This window comes from Lygodium microphyllum, chromosome 12 (genome assembly GCF_053477565.2).
Source record: "Lygodium microphyllum isolate KBCC chromosome 12, Lygodium_microphyllum_v1.1.10, whole genome shotgun sequence".
Taxonomy (NCBI): domain Eukaryota; kingdom Viridiplantae; phylum Streptophyta; class Polypodiopsida; order Schizaeales; family Lygodiaceae; genus Lygodium; species Lygodium microphyllum.
This window is the reverse complement of record NC_141146.1, coordinates 61375761-61399275: the sequence shown is the minus strand read 5'-3', so window position 1 is coordinate 61399275 and position 23515 is coordinate 61375761.

The window sequence follows — 23515 nt, the reverse complement described above, 5'->3', positions numbered from 1 at the left end:
GAAATTATCATGCCTTTTTCCCTATCAAAGCATGAATTGAACATCAATTAAAAGTATGATGGGTATACATTATTTTGAAGTTCATAACATGTTTTGCTTATGAATAAGAAAACATGTTTGAGTACCATAAGCTTGTGATATTGAAAGATAATTATTCACTATTCAATCCCTACTGCTGATTTTTGCCCTTTCAAGGTCAACCAACCCTTTGGTATTAAAGGAGACTAGGGGCTCCATGCTTAGGCTACAAAAAGAGTAGCACTAGATTGGTGCTTCACATTGAGCGTTCAGCAGGTTCACATAGGCAACTAGGGAGTTCAGCAACATGTGAGTGGCAAAGCATACAGGTGGACACATGCAAGGGGCATGTGTGGCTAAACACACAAGTGGGTGGCAATGGGCGAGCAGTTGGGTCGAGCATGTGCGGCTTGCAAGATGGGGACTTGCATTTGGTTGACATGTGAACCCCCCTCAAAATGTTTAATTAAGAATTTTGACGGCATGTAGATGTACGCCACATGGCACCCTACCGCAAATTTTACTAACTTTTTCATAATAATTATCAAATGTACCAATGTGTTAACCATTAATGTATCATATATATATATATATATATATATATATATATATATATATATATATATATATATATATATATAAAGTTAGTAAACAATATGTTATAACTATAGTGATATACATATTATTGATTTAAAGATAATAGCTAATTACAAAATCAATACCTAATTAACTATTATCTTTAAATCAATAATATGTATATCACTTTATTAATACTAATTATAATAATTACCATCTCATCCATATATCGAATAATGTTATTTATTACTAACATTATTAATGTGAATAAATTGTTAACATTTATTATTATACTTAACTAATTTAAAGTGCTAAATATGGTTTATAGTTAACTATAGTGACATATTAATTGATGTGTTATAAATCAATATATATCTAATTCAATGTTATTGTTATTAATGTTAAATTGACTCACAAGGGAGAGAAAACACACAAGGGTGATGCAATATTCTAATGAAGCTATTAGAAATCCATATATAATTTATTGAATGTAATGGTTATTAAGGTAAATCAATTTATTGGTTAGAGAAAACATGCATGAGACGGTTGGTGCTAAGAGGTTCTAAGGGGCCTGTTTACTGCAAAGTGAACAAAGCAGAAAATGAGGCATTAAGAGGAAAAGCGCAAGGTGGCAAAAAGGACAAGGCGCCCTACAGAGAGTGGGCCCACCAGGAGTACAAGATGCAACCATGGAAGCCACAAGAAGTCAAAAGCAGGAAGGTGCACCTTTAAATATAAAGGTGTAGCCAAAACCTTTGTAAAAGAGCTCCAGGCTTCCTTCTGTGTAATTTGTAACAATGAATGGGCGGTAGGACTAAACTAGAAAGAAAGGAGGATAATGGGAAAAAGGGCATAGGCCACGGTCAGCCATGTAAGAAAAAGGGGATAAGGGGATGACCATCCAAAAGGGATTTAGGGTTTTGTATATAAAGTTCAAAAAGTGAACGAGATCTCATTCTTTGGTGTGTGGCAAAGTGGACTCTTCTTCTCCTCTTCTCTTGCTTGCTTGTGAGTGCTTGAGGGAGGGAGTGTGAGTGAGTGTGTGAGGGTGAGGGATCTTGGAGGAGAAGCCCTCCTCCTTCTCCTCTCTTCTCTTCTTCTCTTCCCTTCTCTTGTCTTGCATGTGGCTATGGAGGATGGAGCTTGGAGGAAGAGGCTTGAGGATGCTTAAGCTTGCATCATGAATCGTGGAGCTATTGGAGTGCTTGAGAGAGGAAGCAACTCAATCAAGCATTAAGGTAAGCTCATTATACTTGTAGAGAGGGATAGCACATCGACTATGTGAGAGGTAGCCATCAACGCTCGCTTGAAATGCTTGAAACAATCAGCGGTCCGTGGGTCTTGGCGGTTGAAGCATGAGCTCGCCTCTACATTTTGGTTCCGTTGCTAGGACAAACAGATTCAAGCTTGTGCACTTCAAATCAAGCATCGAAGTAAGGGTTTCATCCCCAAACTGGAGCTTGAGATAGATAGGAGATTTTGGGTTTTAATCTATGCTACAAGTAAGTATTTTTGGTTCTTGATTATTAGTTGAGTAGGAGAAATCAATTCAATACTTTGCTTTTGATTTTTGTCAAATTTAGAGTAGGATAGGAAGGAGAAATTGGAATGGGAAGCTTATAGTTCACTACTGTAAAATAGTCCTACACAGGGCAATAATAGGACAAAATGGAAAAAAGAGAGGGCTCAGATGTCTCAGAGTTGCAGGTGGAGTGATATGAAGGCTAAGGTGCTAGCCAACAAGGGTTTAAGGTCCTGGATGACCAGGGAAAACCTTATTTGTAGTCTTGGCTTTGTGTGTGTGTGTATGTGTGTGTGTGAGCTTACAGGTCACGAGACTACGTTGAATCGATCGGAGCGTGTTGGGGCTTTTAGTGAGATTCAGGTATAGAATGCCCTTGGCCTACACCCCTCCATGATTCTTGGAAGTCCTTATAGGTGCTAGCAACATTTAAGTGTGGATTTTTGGGCAAAACACAATCGGCGTGTTTTCGACTGGTGAAATCGGACATTCCCCACAATGTTTGATTCCCAGAATCGTGGACTTAGACAAACATGTTTGGTCCGATAGGACATACCCGTCCGATTTTGAAAATTGGACCAACTCCAAATCGGACACACAACCCCATCCGATTGGACACTTAATCCGTCCGATAGCGACAATCGGACACACTACCTCATCCGATCCCATCCAAATCGTGACAATCGGACCTAGTACCCTATCTAATTGGACATACATTCAATCAGACCAAGCACCCCCATCCGATTTTGAGAATCGAACGTGGCCTAGTTGGACCAACTCGAGGTGTTCGATCGTACACACCTTGTCTAATTGTGACAATCAGACCTGAGCCTGTCCAATTCTTAGAATCGAACATTGGTAAATCAGACGTCCGATTTTCAAAATTAGACACTAGTAAATCAAACACAGTCTGAGGAAGAAAAAAATCAGAAACTTGACAAACCCCATCTAATGAGAAGCGTGATCCACTCTAGAAGAACGCACCGAATGCCTCACAAGTAGTTACAAACCTAGAAATCGTAGCCGAACAGTCTGGAATAGTGTCTGGTGTTGTGGGCTGATTGCAAGACCCCAACTCAACCTTGAATGAGCCAAATGGGATAGCGCAACAAACAAATCCGAGAAGTCAGCGAGAACAACTAGAAACCAAACACACGACCGTATCAAGCCAACCCATAGACAAGAGTGCCAAAGCTGCACACACTTTGTTTTCTCACTCACTCTGATTTCCATCACTCGAAGCACACTTGAAAAGAGCTAAAAGCTTGATTTTGTAGAGTGCACGAAAAAGAACACACACACGCACACACTCACAGAATGAGGGTAAGTTGAGAACTAGTTGCAATTAACAAGGGACTCACTCAAACATAAAACTTTGAAGGAACCCACTGATAAGAGAAGACCCAAAGACATAGAAGGGTGATTGAATCCCCAAAAGGTAGGCCCAAGCAAAGAACACATTCAAAAAACCGGGCGTAGCAAGGACAGGCACTATCGTGGAAGTGCATCTACTTGGCCTTATCAACTTGATCGACAACTTGGCTAAATAGGAAGTTTTGGACATGGAAGAGGGCAACTCAAGCTATAGAAGCAACAAAGAGCTGGACCTAGATTTTCCTAAGGCCGTCCAATAGTTACTGCACAAATACAATGTTCAAACCCAGCTAGAACACCGTGGGAGATCTATAGAGGATGTCATAGCAGACCTTGAGAAAGAGAGGAAGCTAGCTCGTAGGGCTTTGCAAGGCCTAACTACATATAGCTAGGACCAGTAAACTAGAAGCTTGCGTTAGAGTTTTGAAATGCAAGAGATCTAGAGAGTGCTAGCCCTAGCAGGTAGAAATTGATCGGAGAGCAAGAGATCCAAAGAGTGCTAGCCCTAGCAGGTAGAAATCGATCGAAGAGCAAGAGAGCGCTAGAGGGAGACCTCACAATGAGCAAGCTCCTAACAAAGTGATTGCTAGATAACATAGCAGTAGAGCAAAGTGTTGTAGCACTAGCAACATCACTGCTAGCAGGGTTAGGGGTTAACCAAGGCTCTAAGAGCCAATCGAAAATCCCTATGGTAGCAAAGCAACTAGACAAATACCAAGCAAATGACAATCCGTACAGCTTTGTGGAACAGTTCAAGTAGGTCTACAAGGCCAATGGCCTTACCAATCCTACTCAACACTCCCAAGCTTTCAAATTGTGCTTAGGTGACAAGGGCGGACTTGGTACATGAAATTCGATGCTGTAGAGAGTGCAAATTTCAATGGCTTAAAAAATCTCTTCATCAAGAGATTTTTCAAACCTGGGTAATCCGACAACCTACTAGTGTGACTCATGAACGTCAAGTAGAGAGAGAAAGAGATATTCGAGATTGTGTGACCTAGGTGAGGAGCCTCTTTAAGAGAATCCCAATGGGTGAGAGACCAACCGAAAGAGCGGTATCCACGGTATTCATCATCGGAATACAAAGTGAAGATCTCTATAAAGCCTTGGCTAGCAACTCGAGCTTGCAGTGAGACGAATTGAGTCCAATACCAAGGGTTTCGAGAGGGCCTCAACGTCGAGTGAGAGAGCAAACCCAAGCACACTGGACAAAGGGAAGGGCACTGACTTGAGACAAGAGCTACCAAAGATTAGGATGGACATAACCAAACTATAGGAGATGATGAGATGACCAATGCACCCACATATCCAATGCATGCATTGTGGTGGGAACCACTTGCCAATCAAATTCCAGGACCCTAGGTCACGACCTTGTGCTAATTGTGGTAGGTTCGGCCATGATGCCATTCATTGTAGACTACCTTGGAGACTCTCATACCAGCAACCTTACTGCCAACCCTACCTTGAGAACAGGCCACTGAAATTCCTGGGAAGGGGAGCCCCACTAGCTCTACTTGCATCTAATGATGCTAAGCACCCCATCCCTAGGATGGAAATAAATCCTATAGATATCCCTAGACCACCTGGACCCTACGTAACCCACCCATCGAGTGATACTCTAGTCCACTATGTGGATGAGTCTAGCAGCAATGAGCCTTATGTAAACCCATACATGTCGTAAAATGAGGAAGGAAAGTAGTCCCTATGGACTATCGACCAGTACCTATGATGTCATTAGGTAGGGGGAGAGGCACAGGCCTAGGGGCAAAGACCCAAGAGCCAGACTTGCAATCACCCACAAGACACATTTCTTCACGCTGCCCCAAGAGGGAGCAAACAAATAGAGATAAGGCTGACCTGAGATGCGCTGAGTGTGGAATCACTCACCTCTTTGCCAATTTCCCTAGGCAGAGGCCATGCTCTAGTTCAACAAATGAGCCATCAGCTCCATTGGGGCTGTTCGGTGTCGAGACACTCAATGGGGAGGCCGCAACTATCCCATTGCATGTCATGACCTGCACACAGGTGAAACAAGACGACATATCATTGCTAGGGCCCAGCAACCTTGACACAACCTAAGTTGGAAAGAAGAGCCGGAGACAAAGGAAGAAAATACTAGACGCTAAGGTCACCCTCAAAATCGAAAGTGCTACAATAGTGCTAGTTGAAGGGAAAGTCAATGACGTAGAGGAAGCCACGGACGACTGAAAAGGGAAGTGCTAAGGTCAGGGAGTACCCCAATCCAAAGCGCCAAGTTGAAGCCATCAATAAGGTAAAAGAATGGGTTAAGGAGGCTCAGGAGCACCTAAAGAATGTTGAGCCCATACTAGAAGACGAAATTGATGATCTCTCAAGCATAAGCACACCAATCTCTCTCCCACGACCAAAATCATGAGAGGCAATGACACCGCAACAGGACCACCTAGACAGTCTAAATGCTCCAGCCCAGCAAACCAGTCAGGACTATTGGCCAAGAATTGTAGAATTAGGAGAAAGGCAGGTGGCTAGCAACCTCCTCAATACACTGGTGACCACCCTTGTAACTCTAAGTTTAGACGACCTGCTTAGGCAACATCCAACACTATGGCTAGAGAGCTGAAGCAGTCGGTTGAAGAACCAAATGAGCCAATTACCACAGACTTACTTGAGCACGATGCAGAAACTCAAATACCAAGTCTGACGCTCCACTCCATGCCTAAGTCCTTGCACCGTCAATGCTTTTTGGAAAGGCACAAAAATGCATGCTGTCCTACCAGTCCTAGCTCTAGGGGATGTCACAAGAAAGGGAATTGTAGACATAGGGGTAGGAGTGAGTGTGCTAAGCCATGCAGTGCTCCAAACTTAGGATAACCCACCAGTTGAGACTGCTAGGCTCAACGTCACACTAGCTAACAGAATGAATGTAAAATCGTTCGAAGTGTTGAAAATTTGACCAGTGAAGATCGCAGGATTCCAATTCTCTGTTGACTTCATAGTTATGTAGGGAGTGGACTACGACATCCTACTAGGATGACCCTAGATGTGCAATGTGAGAGTCGTAGAAGATTGGGGCAACAGTCTTATTTTCTTAGGAAACCGAACGGAGGTTATAAGAGTAGAGATGGACACTTCGAAGACTACACTAGTCGACCTAGATGCCATCTCCACCATGCTGAAGGGCAACGGACAGACTAGGGGTTCCTATGGGACCCTTACCACGTATATCCCATGCCCTGAGGATGAGCGAGACTGGATGCATGTTCTTGCTACCATTGACCTACCGTTTTCAGACACTGAGGAGTATAAACAAGACATCAAGGCATTTGGCAAGCTCAAGGACACACCTTCAATGCCAATCTGCATGATGACTGGGAGCCTACGTGGAAGACGCAACCCTGTTGCATTCTAAGTCCCAAATAATAGACGAGAGCTCCTAGAGATCCTGGGGCACTTGATCGACAAGTTGGCTAGAAATCCAGCAATGAACCTTAAGCCACTCCGAGATCTCTTAAATGAGCCTAAATGGCAATGGTCCAAAAAGAGATATGTCAGAACCTAGAGAATGATGGTCAATCAGATAAAGATAGCTTTGATGACGAATATGAGGACTGTTGTTCCTTTAATGTTGAGAGCAATAGGGAAATCGATACCCTAGAGTACGACACTGGGGAACGTATGATCGAACAGATACGAGTAGACCCCAGACCACGCAAGTAGAGTGCCCTTAGAGTAGCAAAAGGAGTCCGACACAAAGATTGCAATCGAACTTGGTTGGAGCACATAGGTGCAATCGACTACGAGCAGGCAGGCCTAGCCTAGCCAACTGACGCACCCTTTCGAGCTACGAATGCTAGGAGAGAGCCCCTCTTCTAGCGAAGACGGAGAGTTCGATTCTGAATTAGAGGTCAGTCAGATAGTGACCTTGAAATACCTCGACCTCCCAAAACTAGATGCACCAAAGGGACCTACCTGTCCACCTAAGACACTGACAGTTAAGGGAGGAATGACGAAAGCTACCGAAAGAAACGTAGATAGAAGAGCAGTGAAAACTACAAGACCTGCCAAAATGATTCATGAAGTTCAAAAATGAGGATATGGTAGTGATCTTGCTAGGAGCGAAATGACAGGGGCAAGCAAGCGAACCAATCGAGGAACCTGCCAAGGTCAAAGAGGTCAATTTAGCTAGGGAAGAGGGAACCCCACGACTTGTCTTCATAGCCGATGACTTGGCAGAGCAAGATGAAGAAAGTCTCATTACTCTCTTGCAAGAGTATATAGACGTCTTTGCTTGGTCCCTAAAAGAGCTCAAAGGGGTAGACTCGAGTGTGGCGACTCACAACATACCCATGATACCTGAGGCAACATCAGTCAAGCAGCGACCATATCCCATGAATTCAAAGTATACCCATGCTGTCAAGAAAGAAATTGAAAAGCTAATGAGAGCAGGATTCATCTACGAAATTGAACACACTAACTGGGTTTCCACCATAGTCATTGTATTAAAGAAGAATGTAAAGATTAAAGTGTGTGTCAATTACAAGAAGGTAAACACAGCTACAAAGAGAGATAACTACCCACTATCGTACACCGAGCATATGCTCAAGAGAGTGGCTGGCAAAGAGACCTATAGTTTTCTAGACAGCTTCTCTAGATACAATCAGGTGCAAGTGCATCTTAACGATAGGCATAAAACTGCATTCACCACTGAGTAGGGCATTTTTGCCTACATAGTCATGCCCTTTGGGTTGACTAATGGACTAGTCACCTTTCAATAATTGATGTGTACAATATTCAAAGACATGTTGAGGAAGGAGTTAGAGGTCTTTGTGGATGACTTGTGTGTTCACTCTACTTGGCAAGAACATTTAAAGAAACTCCAAACGGTCTTTGAAAGATGTCAATTGTACCGTCTCTTGTTGAACCCCTTGAAGTGCTAATTTTGGGTGAAGCATGGATGTATCCTAGGACACATGGTATCAAAGAATGGCATTGCCACAGATTTCTCAAAGATCAAGGCCATTGTCGATCTTCCACCCCCAATTGATTCCAAGGGTGTTCAGTGCTTCTTAGGACATACAGGGTATTATCGATGGTTCATGTTGAACTATGTATTGATTGCTAGACCTCTATACAAGCTACGAGACAAGCTACTGATCATATTCAAATGGACCAAGGAATGCCAATGCTTGTATGAGGAACTGAAAAGGGATCTAACCACAGCACCAAGTCTATGAGCCCTAGATTGGACACTCACATTTCATGTGTACATACATCGACGCTTTGAAATTCGTCGTAGGAGCTATATTGTGCCAACCTAGTGAACATACCTTGGATTACCTAGTGAGCTTTGCTAGCATACAACTCACTGAGACCGAAATAAATTACTCAACAACGGAGAGAGAGGGCTTGGGCCATGGTGTTTACTGTAAAGAAATTTCAACATTACCTTTTGGCTATGCCTTTTACTTTCTTTGTTGACCATCAAGCCTTGTTGTATCTTGTTAACAAACCATGCGCTACAAGACGCATCTCTAGATGGCTTCTTCTACTTTTAGATTTTGACTTCTCCATGGTGGTGCATAAAGGGAAGCAGCATTACATGGCTAACCATCTGTCTCGTATCCCCACGAGAGAAGTGGCTGGACAAGGCATTGTGGATGAACTGCCAGACATGCATCTATTCCGCTTATCCAAAAAAAAGGATTTGTTTAGAGCTGACATGATGCCGTATTGGGCAGATGACATAGTCCAAGTGCTTGAGCACAAACTATTGAAACGACGAATAGAAAAGGCCCGACTTGGGCGGCTCATCTTGAAGATCCAACCCTATCAGTTTGATAGTAGGCCAACTCTACAAGTTGGGACAAGACGGGTTACTGCGCAAATATGAGTGTGAGCATGAGATGCATGACATACTGAGACAGAGGCACATGGCAAAATTGCAGGAGGACATTTCAGTGGAGACGCAACATCTCGTAAAGTGCTATAGTCCTAGTTGTGGTGGCCTACCCTCTTTCAAGATGTGACACGATTTGTGAAGCATTGTGATGAGTGCCAACGAACTAAAGTCCCTATTTGTAAAGATCTCATGGAGCTAACCCCAATTATCGCACGACAACCTTTCAAGAAATGGGGGATTGACTTCATCGGACCCATTAGTCCCGTGACACAATATTCACAAGCTAAATACATCATTGTGGCCCCACTGACTATCTAAGAAAATGGACTAAAGCACGAGCTACGAGAAAGAATGATGTTAGGACCATTGCTAAGCTCCTATGTGAATAGGTGATCTCACGATTTGGTTGCCCCATTGAACTAGTCAGTGACCAAGGCGCACACTTCATCAACAAAGTAATTGCTCACCTCTTGTCCTCCTTCGTAATCATCCATCGGAAATCTTCGCCCTATTACCCTCAAGCAAATGGTTAGGACAAATCCACAAATAAAATCTTAGTATAAGTCTTGACCAAAGTCATCTCTGCTTCTCGTAGTGATTGGGATAACAAGCTCATGGCAGCCTTGTGGGCATATCGTACGACTTACAAGATAGCTGTAGGACAAACACCCTTTTGATTGACATATGGTACTAAAGCAATTCTACCCTTGGAATTCTTCGTACCAAGCCTTAGGTTAGCCATTCAAGAATGATGGGATGGGAAGGAGGCATGGACGGAACACTTGATTGAACTCAAACGCTTATTGAAAACTTGGCTTCTAGCCACACATGGGCTAATATGCGAGAAGGCAAGACGCAAAAGTTGGTTTGACAAGCATGTCAAGCAACGCAAATTCGAATAGGGTGACTTAGTACTGTTGTACTCAGTCAAAGGACATAAGCAAAAACTGAAGTTTTAGGGGCTAGGACCTTTTAAGGTTTGAACCATTAACCAAACTAGCAACGCAGAATCGAAACCCTAGAGGGCGAGGGCATAGGCTTCTTCAATGGTAGCCGCATAAAGAAGTATTTCCCTCCCACGCACCCATTGCATGAACCCCCAATGCTAGCACCCCCTATGCACGTACAAGTAGCCACTATCATTGAGATGGACAGTGAGGATGAGGAAGCAGTGGAACCAGCTTACCTAAGCATGACGGTTACTGTTAAGCACACCTGAGCTTTCAGCAAGGGCGGTGTGATTCCTTCCAAGTGTGCAAAGCCACCAGTATAGAGAAACCCACCATGAAGACTAGGGGGGGGGGGGGGGGGGGGGGGGGGTCATGACTTGTCACAACCTACCAAGCCTCGATGCCAACAACCCGCTAGAAGCAACATTGAAGCCCATGAACCCCAGTTCAAATGGGTATTTAAATAGAGAGCACACCTAGGAATAGAAACCCACGGCCTTGCAAGGCTAATGATCCTCGCCCAAAACCTGGGAAGCCAAGACAAAACCATAAACATCGACGTACGGTCAAGCTGCGATGGTTCCCCAAGGCCTGATTGCAAGCACAAGGGTAGTATGCGGGTAACACCTAGATTTGACTGCAAAAACAACCAAAGACCCTACTCAAACACCACCCTCAAGCTTTACCACATGAAACATCATGCCGAAGACACTCAAACCACAAGAAAATCAGGCCGTTAAGTCCATAGAACATCCAAAGCCTAGCTCAATAGGGCCTGAACCAATCTATCGCCCAAAACTGTGGCCTACTACTGACAAACCGCCCAAATCTAGCCTCGCGGTCCCCCTCAAATCTCCAACACATCTACTAGCACAACACCCAGCTACAACCTAAGGAGAAAATCTAGGAAGCCAAGATGAAACTATAAACATCGACGTATGGTCAAGCCGTGATGGGTCCCCAAGGCCTTATTGCAAGCATAAGGCTACTATGCGGGTAACACTTGGATTTGGCTGCCTAAAGCCAAAACAACCAAAGACCCTACTCAAACGCCACCCTCAAGCTTGTACCACACAAAAACATCATGCCGAAGATACTCAAAACACAAGAAAATCAAGCCGCTAAGTCCATTGAACATCCAATGCCTAGCTCAACAAGGCTTGAACCAACCTATCACCCAAAACCGCAAAGCTTGCTACTGACAAACCTCCCAAATCTAGCCCTAACTGTCCCCCTCAAATATCTGACACATCTACTAGTACGACATCTGCAACCACAACCAAACCCATCGCGCTTGAGGTCTAGCTATAACCTAAGGAGCAAACCAAGTTGTGATCAATAGCTACCGAACTCTCTAGTTTTGTCAAACCTCAACCACCTACTGAGCTTAGACCCTCTTATGAACGGTGATCAATTCTAACATTGGCCACGGATTTAGCTAAAAATACTAGGGACGACTTGGTTGCTTGCCTCCAATGCTTGGACACTACTTTCATGACATTGGCTAAATGCTACGATTGACTAGACTTAGGCCTCTTGGAAGAACCTATAGCGACTGAAGTACGAACACTCCCTTGATCTTGGGAGGAGTCAGAATTCATATTATTTAAAGCTTCCAAAGCAGCTGACGAGTTAATTATAACCGAGGTATCCAAGGAACAAGCAATTAGTAGCATCTCATTATGTCTTATAGCAAGAACATGATCATGGCCACAAACCAGGAAATCAAGAATTTGCATTAGCTTGCTAACAACAACTCCTTCTTCTTGCCGAAATGATATGCTCTACAATTGCAATGGGAGCAAGAGGGATGCCAAATAATGACCAACATTGAACAGCGATGCACAATCAAGGCATTTGAATATGACCCAACCTATGTCGCTCCAACTTCCTATAGGGTGTTGACTACCCTCCATAGTCGACCCCTCGAAGAACACATTAATGGACATCCTTATTTAGATCGCATCCTCACTGAGGAGGAGTTGCATGTTGCTAGCCGAGTGAACTCTAGTGACTTCTTACTTGATGTCCTCACTTACATTATACATGTAGGCATCTGCCCTGTCGATATGGATAGCTATTCTAAGTTAGAATATAATCCGAATTTCTATGCCTGGCTCATGTAAAACTAAAACACTAAGAGTGTGCGTTAAAGGCCCTTCATCCTCTAACCCTTTAATCCTAGGAAGGATTCTTCTTATTTTAGAAGGGGAAGGGGGTAAGGTGGGAGTAAGGTGAATCAAACCAAACACATAAGGAAAACAATAAAGGAAAAGCACACATTGCAAGGTAGAATTCAATAACTTGTGATTGAGAAAAAGGTCAATAAAATTTGAAATCAATAGACTACTAAGAGGAAAAAGTCTACTTCTGCACTCAAGCATTTCAATTCAACAAGTATGTAGTCGTTTCCTATTGCTTGTAACTATTCTAAAAAACACTAATGGTGAATATGGCTTCATGACAGGCACCCATCATGGCAAGCTGGAAAATTACCTTTTTCAAAGAAAGAACAAGCAAAATATGGGCTTTTGGTGGAAATAGGAGCCTTCAACCAATTCAAGTTCTAGCATATCTTCAACCTAAAAGATGTGGCCATTGAAGAGCGGGGCGTAAGGCAGATCATTGAGCAATGCAATTTGCAGAAATACGTGGAAGTAGTAAGCTAGGGGGTGGACTATTTCCACTGTGCAGAGTTCCTAAGGACTTTCCACAGGAACCATGGCACCGTAACTATGCATGAGGGAGAGGAAACTCATCAGGTGCAAATTGAATTGACCCTGGAGTTGGTGGAAAAGGCATTGGGCTTGGCAAACAAAATAGAGAGGAAGCCAAAAAGAGATGTATATACATTGCTAGGAATGGACAAGGTAAAGGTCCACACCAACGATGGCATTAGCTTGGCAGATATTCCTAACCCCAAAATCCAACTCCAAGCCAAGATGGTGCACATGTTGTTCTCTAGTCAGAGGTACAACACCATCATGAGCCACATCAATGTCCCCATGCTAGAGAACATTGCAGCAAGGTCATTGGATGAGGTGAACCTCAATGGTTTTGTTAGAAAGACCATTGAGACCTCACAAAGGCTTTGGCAATGGGAGGACAATGAATCTCCTACCACCAAGGCTTTGGCAACGAGAGGACAACAAATCTCCTTCCAGCAAGGCTAAAAGGAAAGCTTCATCTTCAAAGGTTGCAACCATTGGATTTAGCGGGGTCCTCACTGCGATCATCAATGAAGCCTTATGACAAGGGCAGGAAGAATCAGGAGAAGGAGTAGACGAAACGCCAAGAAGGTCGCCACCTCACCAAGAACAGGAGGCGTAGTCCAGTGAAAGGACACTGAGTGAGGAAGAAAAAGACAGGGAACAACAAGAGAAAACTAGCCGAGGAAAGGCTAAGAAGATGAAGAAGAAGATTGCACAAGAACATCAAGAAGAGAAGAGAAGGAAACAAGAAAAGACAGACTTGCAAAAGGCCCATAGAGAGTTTGAAAAGGAGAAAGTAGAAAGAGGAGGAGAAAGAGAAAAGAGGAGGAAGACACAGCCCTCGCCATGTGTAGGTCCATTGAGTAGCAGTCCAGGCACCACAAGCCCAATTAGAAATAAAGAACCGAGCTCAAGTGCCCAAGTGCCAAAATTTGTGTCACTTGCAATGCAAGAAGGCAAGGGAAAGGCCCCAATCACCCCCATTCCCACTCTCTTGATGCCCGCCACCACCACCGCCATCTCCACTCCCAGGTCTACGACCCAAGTGGACGCCAGCAACCTAATGGCTTGGGTCCAATACTTTGTGAATAAAGAAATGGGCCAAGGAGAAAGAGAAGGAATGCCCTTGATAGGAACCAAAAGGCCGTTGCAACAAACACCGAGTTGAGGCAAGACCCAAAGAAGCAGAAGATGGTAGGCTCCATGACCTCCGTCAGAGAGGCCACCTGAAGACTACGACGAGTATGTCAAGGAGCTCCTCTCTCAATTAGAGAAAGCCAAGGAGGAGAAGACAATCCTGGTGGTAGAGCTAGAAGCCAAAAAAGAGGCCATGGCTGCATCCCAAGTGGAGAAAACAAGCCAAATAGCCATGGCCCAAAGGGAAGTTCATGAGCTGAAGGAGCAACTACAAGCTAAGCAAGAGATAGAAGCGGAATGGCAGGCACGAATGAATGAAGATACCGAAGCCATACAATGCCTACAATGGCACAATGGAGAAACTGTGGCATGCTATGAATATCTACAAGTTGAAATGGTGAAAATCACTAAAGCCACAGAAGAGCTGGAGGAGCTGAGGGAGAAGAGAGCTTGCAGGTACGAAAGAGAAGTGGAGAAACTAACCCAAGAGGTTGCCTCAGCACATGAAGAGCAGCAAAAGCTAAGGGTAGAAATGGAAGATCAAGAATGAAGGCTGACAGTGCTAGCCTAGAGGCAGGGGGAAAGCCTCGAAAATATGAACAAGAGGGCAGAAGAGTGAGCCAATCTGAACCAAAAAAGGGTCAAAGTCTTGGCACGTTGTCTTGCTCAAGTTGAAAAGCAAAAGATACTTGCTGAAAGTAGAGCAAAAGCTGCCCTAGTGAGCTTCCACACCCAACAACGCGCCTTCCTAGATACCCTATTAGACGTCACCCATGCAGAGGAGGGAGAGTCCATAGAGACAATGAAAAAGAAACTAGGAATGGCTCGTAGGGCACTGAAGGCAGGACTGCAGATGCCACCACAACCTAGTGGAGTTGGCCCAAGCTTGGAAGAGCAATGCCATTATCTCCTATTGGCATGCCTAACCTCGTAGGAAGTGGATGCACTTGGGTTCCTCGAATAGGAGCAACAAGAACCAAGCTAGGAGAGGGAGATGGATGTGAACTTTAAAGTGGGATCACATGAAGAAGAGCTTGTCCCACCGCCTCCTTCCCTGCGGATTGAAGAGTAACAACACGCAGACACCTCTGTAGAAAGAAAGGCAACACTGAGGGAAAGAAGAAAACAAATGGGGGAGGACACAAGGAGAAAATGGAATGCCAAGGGAGTGAGGGCACCCTAGGCACCTATCCCACCATATGAGGATGATGCCCTAGTGAGCTTCCACACCGATCTTGTAATCTGGGAAAGGCAAGAAATGTCCAAGAGCCCCTTCGATTTTAACTTCCAGTTCTCCACCACCTTACATAGGGTCTTGCCCGTCAAGGTTGTGGAGGAGGTAAATAACATCGACAGCAGGCTTGGACAAAAATGGCTAGAGGAGAGAGAGCAAAGTCCCACCTTATGGGCCCTTGAAGATGCCGAGTTTTGGCAAGATAAGGTTTTTGAAGTACTAAGGCCTGTGGCCGATTACGAATGTCAACCTAAATGGAGGAGAAGGGTCTATGACTCCAACCTGGACACTTGAATGGCCTTTTGCAACACTCAACCCTTCGAGTGGAATGACCCAAGCTTTATGCCTTACCCTCGAAGGGTGGGAGTGGATTTTGACTCCAGTGTCCATGGTCGCTACGACTTCCCTATAATCTATAATCCTCATTGTACTACATATGAAGAGGCCATCGTCTTCACATTGGAGAACTTATATGATACTCTAATCCAATTCACTAACGAATTCTCTTCATGCCCTGACCCTGCCTTCATTAGTACTTGCAATTACCTTAGACTGCTTAGGATACTCCTTAGGTGAGACCCCACCCCGCAGGAGCACTGCCTCCCAGTACTCCATTTTGATCCTAATGCTATAGATAGTTGTGCGATGGCCCAACTAATGATGCGAGCTATTGTATTACCTTCATTTTGCTTAGCCCTTCTAGAGGACATGAATGATAGCTGCTTCACCTACTGCAATCATCCATTCCTCTCCACCTCCACCCTTCAGGTCCACCTAAACCTCAAGGGGTATCTCCAAAGCCTCCAGTTACTTAACAAATCTATTAAGCCCCCTTCTCTACCTCACTCCGATGACAAAGATTAAACTTCTATCATGACTATGTAACTTTACGTTTTAAAAAAAGAAGAAAAAAAAAAGAAAAGAAAGAAAAAGAAATCACATGTAGCCACCACAAGTTGCACATCGATCATAAACACTGCACTTAGGGGTCCTCAAGTTAGGTGCGTTTGGTGGCTTCAGTCAGCCGGCTTCGTCCCTAATCCCCTAACCTCATTTTGATTCCCCACTTCACGCTTAGGGCACATTAAGGGCAGGACACACCTAGGGAGGTAACACTCACCTATGCTTAGACCTGTCACCCTAAGCTACACACGAGGCACCTCCCTTATGCACAAACTAAGTCCTTAAGTGAGGAACAATGCCCAAGCTGGCTCCTAGTCCCACTAGCACGAGCACAATGCACTACACGACGATGGAGCACACCCCCTAGTAGTGCACCTTCTTTTCTTTTTAGGTACAGACAAAGGCTCCAACCACTAGGATCATCCATGAAATGCAATCCCCATCTTATGCAACAATGTCACCATGCAGGTGAAACAAAGCAAGGGCACATTGAGGCAACCCCAATCAAAAAGTGAATGAAGAATTTCATTTGGAACATCGCAAGAGAAGGCAATTGCGGAGGGCCAGGAGACGGATCCATCTAATGCCAAATTCAATTTTAAAGATAGATCTGCCTATCAGCCTCTCTCCACACCAAGATCCATCCAACACCATCGTCAATTTTAAAGATGGATCCACCCATTAGCCTCTCTCCACACTAGGATCCATCCAACACGATTGCCAATTTTAAAAGATGGATCCACCCATCATCCTCTTTCCATGCAAGGATTCGTCCAATTTCATCTTCAATTTCAAAGGCATAAATCCCTCTGGCACACCTTCCACCAGGGCTAGTATCAGGGCCTTTCAAGTCCATAAATCCCTCCAATACCAAGGCTCATTCTAGACTCAAGGGCCTTCCAGTTCCATAAATCCCTCCAACACCAGGGATTATATCCAACGCAAGGGCCTTCCAATTCCATAAATCCCTCCAACACAAGTAGGGATCATATCCAATGATAGGGCCTTCCAGATTCGTAAATCTCTCCAACACTAGAGCTCATACCCAACTTAAGGGCCTTCCAGATCCATAAATCCCTCCAATACACCTTCCAACTCGGCTTGTATACAAACTCAAAAAGCCACGTGGCTACCCCTGCAACAATGTCCGACTGATTGCCCAGCAGTGCCATGGGACTAGCACTCAATTAGAAGGGGGTAATGTTTACTACAAAGTGAAGGAAGCAGAAAACAAGGCATCAAGAGGAAAAGTGCAAGATAGAAAAAAGGAAAAGGTGCCCCACAAGAGAGTGGGCTCACCAAAAGTATAAGACGCAACCATGGAAGTTGCAAGAAACCAAAAGCAGGAAGTTGCACCTTTAAGTATAAAGGCGCAGCCAAAACCTCTGTAAAAGAGTACTAGGGTCCCTTCTGTGCAATTTGTAACAATGAATGGGTAGTAGGACTAAGCTAGAAAGAAAGGAGGAAAATGGAAAAAAGTGCCTAGGCCACGGGCGGTAGGACTAAGCTAGAAAGAAAGGAGGACAATGGGAAAAAGGGACTAGGCCACAGCCGGCCATGTAAGAAAAATGGGATAAGGGGATAACTGCCCAAAAGGGATTTAGGGTTTTGTATATAAAGTTCAAAAAGTGAATGAGAGTTCATTCTTTGTTGTGTGGCAAAGTGGACTCTTCTTCTTCTGTTCTTCTCTTCTCTTGCTTGCTTGTGAGCGCTTGAGGGAGGGAGTGTGAGTGAGTGAGGGAGTGAGTGTGTGAGGGTGAGGGATCTTGGAGGAGAAGCCCTCCTCTTTCTCCTCTCTTCTCTTCTCTCATCTCGCGAGTGACTATGGAGGATGGAGCTTGGAGGAAGAGGCTTGAGGATGCCTAAACTTGCATCACGAATCATGGATCTATTGGAGTGCTTGAGAGAGGAAGCAACTCAATCGGGCATCAAGGTAAGCTCACTACACTAGTAGAGAGGAATAGCACGTCGACTATGTGAGAGGTAGCCATTAGTGCTCACTTGAAACAATAAGTGGTCTGTGGGTCTTAGCGGTTGAGTGTGAGCTCGTCTCTATAGGGCCTATACGCACACCACATGGAGGCCACATCGTAGCTCTCAAAACTTGCCTTATGGTAGCCCCTTGAAACCTTTCATTAATGTATACTGTCTAGTTGGACCAGTGTTCCCCTATCTACACTTCGCATGGTTGGCATCATTACAGAGCTTGCGAGGCTATGGCTCACTCCATATTTTTGTGAGAAAATGGAAGCAACTGTGTGATCGATTCACATGCAATAAAATGACACACTCCTTGCTTAATAATATATTGTTTTAGTCTACTTAAAGCTATGATACAAATTGTTAGATAGCTAATGTAGGCTTTATATTCATAATTACAAAACTTTTGAGCCCTGCATCCCTTAGTGTCACAATATTACTCACATATTATCAATCATTGTTTATGTGGGAATGCACGATTGTGAAGTTAGTTGTGCCTTGGTAGCTTTTATGTTTGAAAACTCTATAATTGATACTATGCAAATATTTGTTTCTTAACCTGAAAAAAATTCACATGTTCTAAGGATCCATGATGAAATACTGATGAAATGTGCATATAAGATGGATACAATGATGTGGGAAACCAAACAATCACAAGAGGTGATCAAGCTCACTTTTTGATACTCAAATTATTTAATAAGGACTAATATATCTCAATGGGAAAAATACACATCATTCAAGGAATAACAATGCAATTAATGTTGAATGATTGTACATACAATACCATAAATGAATTTTTTGTCACTTGATGTTGACTTTTAGCACAATAATATTGCAATATGAAGCACTATGTGCAAATGCTCTCTATTTATGCTTTATGCATGGTTGGACTCATTGTAAAGCTTGTAAGACTTCACGTTGCTCACTTTATGTTTTTGTGACTAAATGGGAAAACCACAATGGATGGCATGCTTCATGTGTAACAAATAGCATGCTTCACTCCTAATGATGTATGAAACCCCCAATAATTACAATGAATAACTATACTTGTAAAAACTCAAATTCATGTTTAAAAAGTCACTTTTTTAGTGAGAAAAACATATTCTAGGATTCATGATGTAACTTCTAGGATTCACTTTCTCAGTGAGAAACACATCTTCTAGGATTCATGATGTAACTTTGAGAAAGAAGTATACACATGACAATGTATTTGTTTTATAACCATCGAAAGCCAAATGTTAAAACTAAAGAGATGCAATGGAAAAGAACACCTATAAGTGCATGAGCTTTATCATTTAGCAACACCATTGCATCAAGAACCATGGCATTGGAGATAGGAATGTCACTCAAAACATGCCTTAATGTTAGTTAGCAATGAGCTAAGTGACTAATGCAAAATAAAATTCTAATGATGCAAAACAAACATAGAGACTATGCACTTACTACCCTCGCTCCACTTGCATCACAAATCAAATGTAAATTTGAGAGACGTTGCTAAGTTTACAACTAAACTCAATGATAGCTTGAGTAGACTATTTATTTAGTCCAAGAGACATTGACCAATAGATTGCTATTTTTCTTTTGTATTTGGCAACCACATGTATGACTAATAATATTTCAAAGGAATGGAGTGTGCTATAATGTAAGCTAGAGTCAAACTTGGCCATTATAAAACCTTAAAATGAACATCCACAATTAAAGATGCACAATGAAAAATGAAGGCACAAAGATATATTGTGCATACACTACCTAAGTTATTAAAGAGCTTGAACACATAAATAAGCTAAGGAATCAAAGCCTTAAGCAAAACATGTGGAATGACTACTTAATCCTAGGTAGCAAGAGCTACAATATAGAGTAGTTTAATAACTATGAAGAGTAAAAGAAAGAGGAGCACATATGCATGTGTTTTATTGCTATTGGTTGAATTTTTTGGGATTCAAAGTCTAGTTTTAACATAGTTCTAATCATCTATGTTCGATCAATAAAGAGCATGTACTAAGGTGCTTGATAGGCAATAAAGGATCACGCTTTTATTGGTCATTAAGCAACTTATAGTGGCCTTCAAAGGATTCTTTCAATACAATGCTTTGCAAAGTGTCTAACTAAGCTCAACAATAGCTTGAGTAGGAGTGAATGTGGTTGCATTCCCAAGTGAGGCTAAGAATGTAGTAAAAGAGACATAGACTCAAGAAAATCCATTAAGTTCTACATAGTGACTCTAATTAAATTAATGTCTTTCTTAGATTGATTTCAACTCACTCCCATGCATTGCAAGTACTATTGCAACTTTGAGTTTTATGAATCATCAATTTACTTCAAACATATTAGACACTAACAATGCAACAATGACTAGATAAATTGTCCTCAAGATCTATTTATATGTAAAGGACCTATTAGAATTCATCACTAAGGAAAGGTTGGTGAGATAAAGAAGATATAGAGATAACCTCAAGGGAAGTGTAATGGATGTGTATTCACATATTTTACTATCCATCCCATACACACGATAAAGAATTTGGAGACTTGTGCATTTTCACATTAGTAAAATGATTTTAAAATGCATTCTTGTTTGGTCTTAATTTGGTGTGAACACATGATCCCAAATGTAGTTCATCTTTTCACCTACTAAATAAGAAACTTGTTATGAAAATACAATCCCATTAGTAATGACCCCATGAGGATCTAGAGGGTCACTAACATGGGACTTCTCACCATTGGTGGTAATGCCACACACACACACACACACACACACACACACACACACACACACACACACACACACACACACACACACACACACACACACACACACACACACACACACACACACACACACACACACACACACACACACACACACACACACACACACACACACACACACACACACACACACACACACACACACACACACACACACACACACACACACACACACACACACACACACACACACACACACACACACACACACACACACACACACACACACACACACACACACACACACACACACACACACACACACACACACACACACACACACACACACACACACACACACACACACACACACACACACACACACACACACACACACACACACAGCTCTACCATAGCTATTATGCAATCCATAGGCACCTCACATTCATCATTACAAGATTCTATCTAGCTACACTCCCTTTACAAAAGGGTTGGCAAAGAATGTAGCTATAGGGATAACAAATAATCTTAAAATCCTTAGTGTGCTTCATTTCTCCCCCAATTTAAAGACTAACAATGGTCTCTACATCAAAGATTGGCATTCTCATAATTGCAACCAACTTTTCTTGGAGAAAAGTACAACTCTCTATGACCAAAATTTGATCTTAAGCACTTGGAGAAGTAAAGAGATTACCATATCCTCACCAATGTTGATTACAATAGTCAGATGACATGAGCGACAATCGTATTAATGACATTGAGGCAATGTGGGAGGTTTATCGCAATAACTTATCTCATAGAAAGGTTAAAGGTTTAGAATGCCCATTAGATCCAAAATCAAAAGATAATCAATTCAGCTGCACATACCTTGAAATTAAAGCTACAACTTTCGGGCCCTCTACATGTACATCTCCATATGTACATTGTATCTTTCTATAGTGTGTATTATAATTTCTTAAATACTAATATTAGAATAGGACCTTTATTTCATTCTACCAATGAGACATTAGATATGCATGTACTACTTCTCATCATAACTACAAGGTTCATAGCACTTCGAACTTGCTTCCTCATAGAAAGCCCCACATTACTTTAACTTTAGACAAAATATCACAAGTTCCCCAATAGAAAGTCTAACGTTCTTTAACTATGTTCTAGAAAAAATATCAAGGATACTTCTACCATATTCATTAGTGTTTAACAAAATATTAGGGATACTTCTACCATATTCATTAGTATTAGATAAAAATTTACTTGAACATTGTGTCCATAATGATAGTACAAACATTGAAGAGGACTTTAGACCCACGAACCCCAAGCATATCCAACATGCTTGTGTGTAAGGATATACCCACCAAGGAGCCTACCCACAAGAATTGAAAAAAGAGAAGTATACGCACTCACCTGCCCATTCAATGCATGCCACCATGAGATACAGATACAAAATGTGAGATTTATATTCACAATGCATGCACCCCAAAAAGAGAGGGGACTTAGGAAGACAAATAGTTTTTATTAAAAGAAATTTACAAAATATAGTAGGCTTGGAGTCAACATTTTAGTGCCACATAGGGTACGAGTTAGGCCACGTAGATCCATACATTATAATGTATACAGATAGAATAGATATAGATATAGGTATGTAGATTTTAGATAGATTACTTTCAATTTGTTTATCATTGTTAATTCTTTTTACTGGTTTTCCCTTTTTGTTGAGATTCCTTCCTTTGTTTGAATGTATTCTTTTCATGCTACCTCAACTTTGAGTATCTCCTTTTGGAGTTTTGGGAGCTAGTAAGTTTCTTTTCTTGGCCTATTTGAACAAAAAAGTCTCTTGAGTTGAATGTAGCCTCGCGGTTGTTCCTCCTCTTGTGCTAATGTAAGGTCTAGATCTTTAGTTTTCTCATTTAAGTCCAAGTTCATGTTTTCACCATTTTTTGAGAGCTTTTCCCATTCCCTCCTACCTGAGTTTCTTAAAGTATCATCTCATCCTCATTAGATTTCAATGAGATAAGAGATGTTGATTGCTAGACTCCCTTTTGTGTGTTGTGTTACTAAAGGCTTTTGTTAGGTCCTTCCACAAGGGGGCATATTTATTGGCATTTCCCCCTCTGTTACTGTTTTGATTGACTGATGGCTTTTGGTTTTTGTTATGTCCCATCTTGAATCCATCATTTGTGGGTATGCTTGCCTTTTTTTGGGGATTTTCTTATTTTTGAGGGGTAGGTTTGGTTGTTGTTAGTTGAAGACAACTCCTTATGAAATGTCCTCTTTCCAAGCACTTGAAACAAACATTAGGCAAATGTTTATAAATTGTAGGTCGATTTCTTAATGAAATTCCCATAAGAATTAGAAACTACTAGGGATTTTGCTAATTTTTTGCTAATGTTTATGTCAACTAGTAGTTGAGGATATAAGCAAGGGTTAGTGTCAGTCAATGGTTGTAAGGAAGCTAAAGTCTTGAGGAGAAGATACAATTAAGAAGAGTTTCACATGCCGTATAGTTTGTAGGTTTAGAGTGAATAT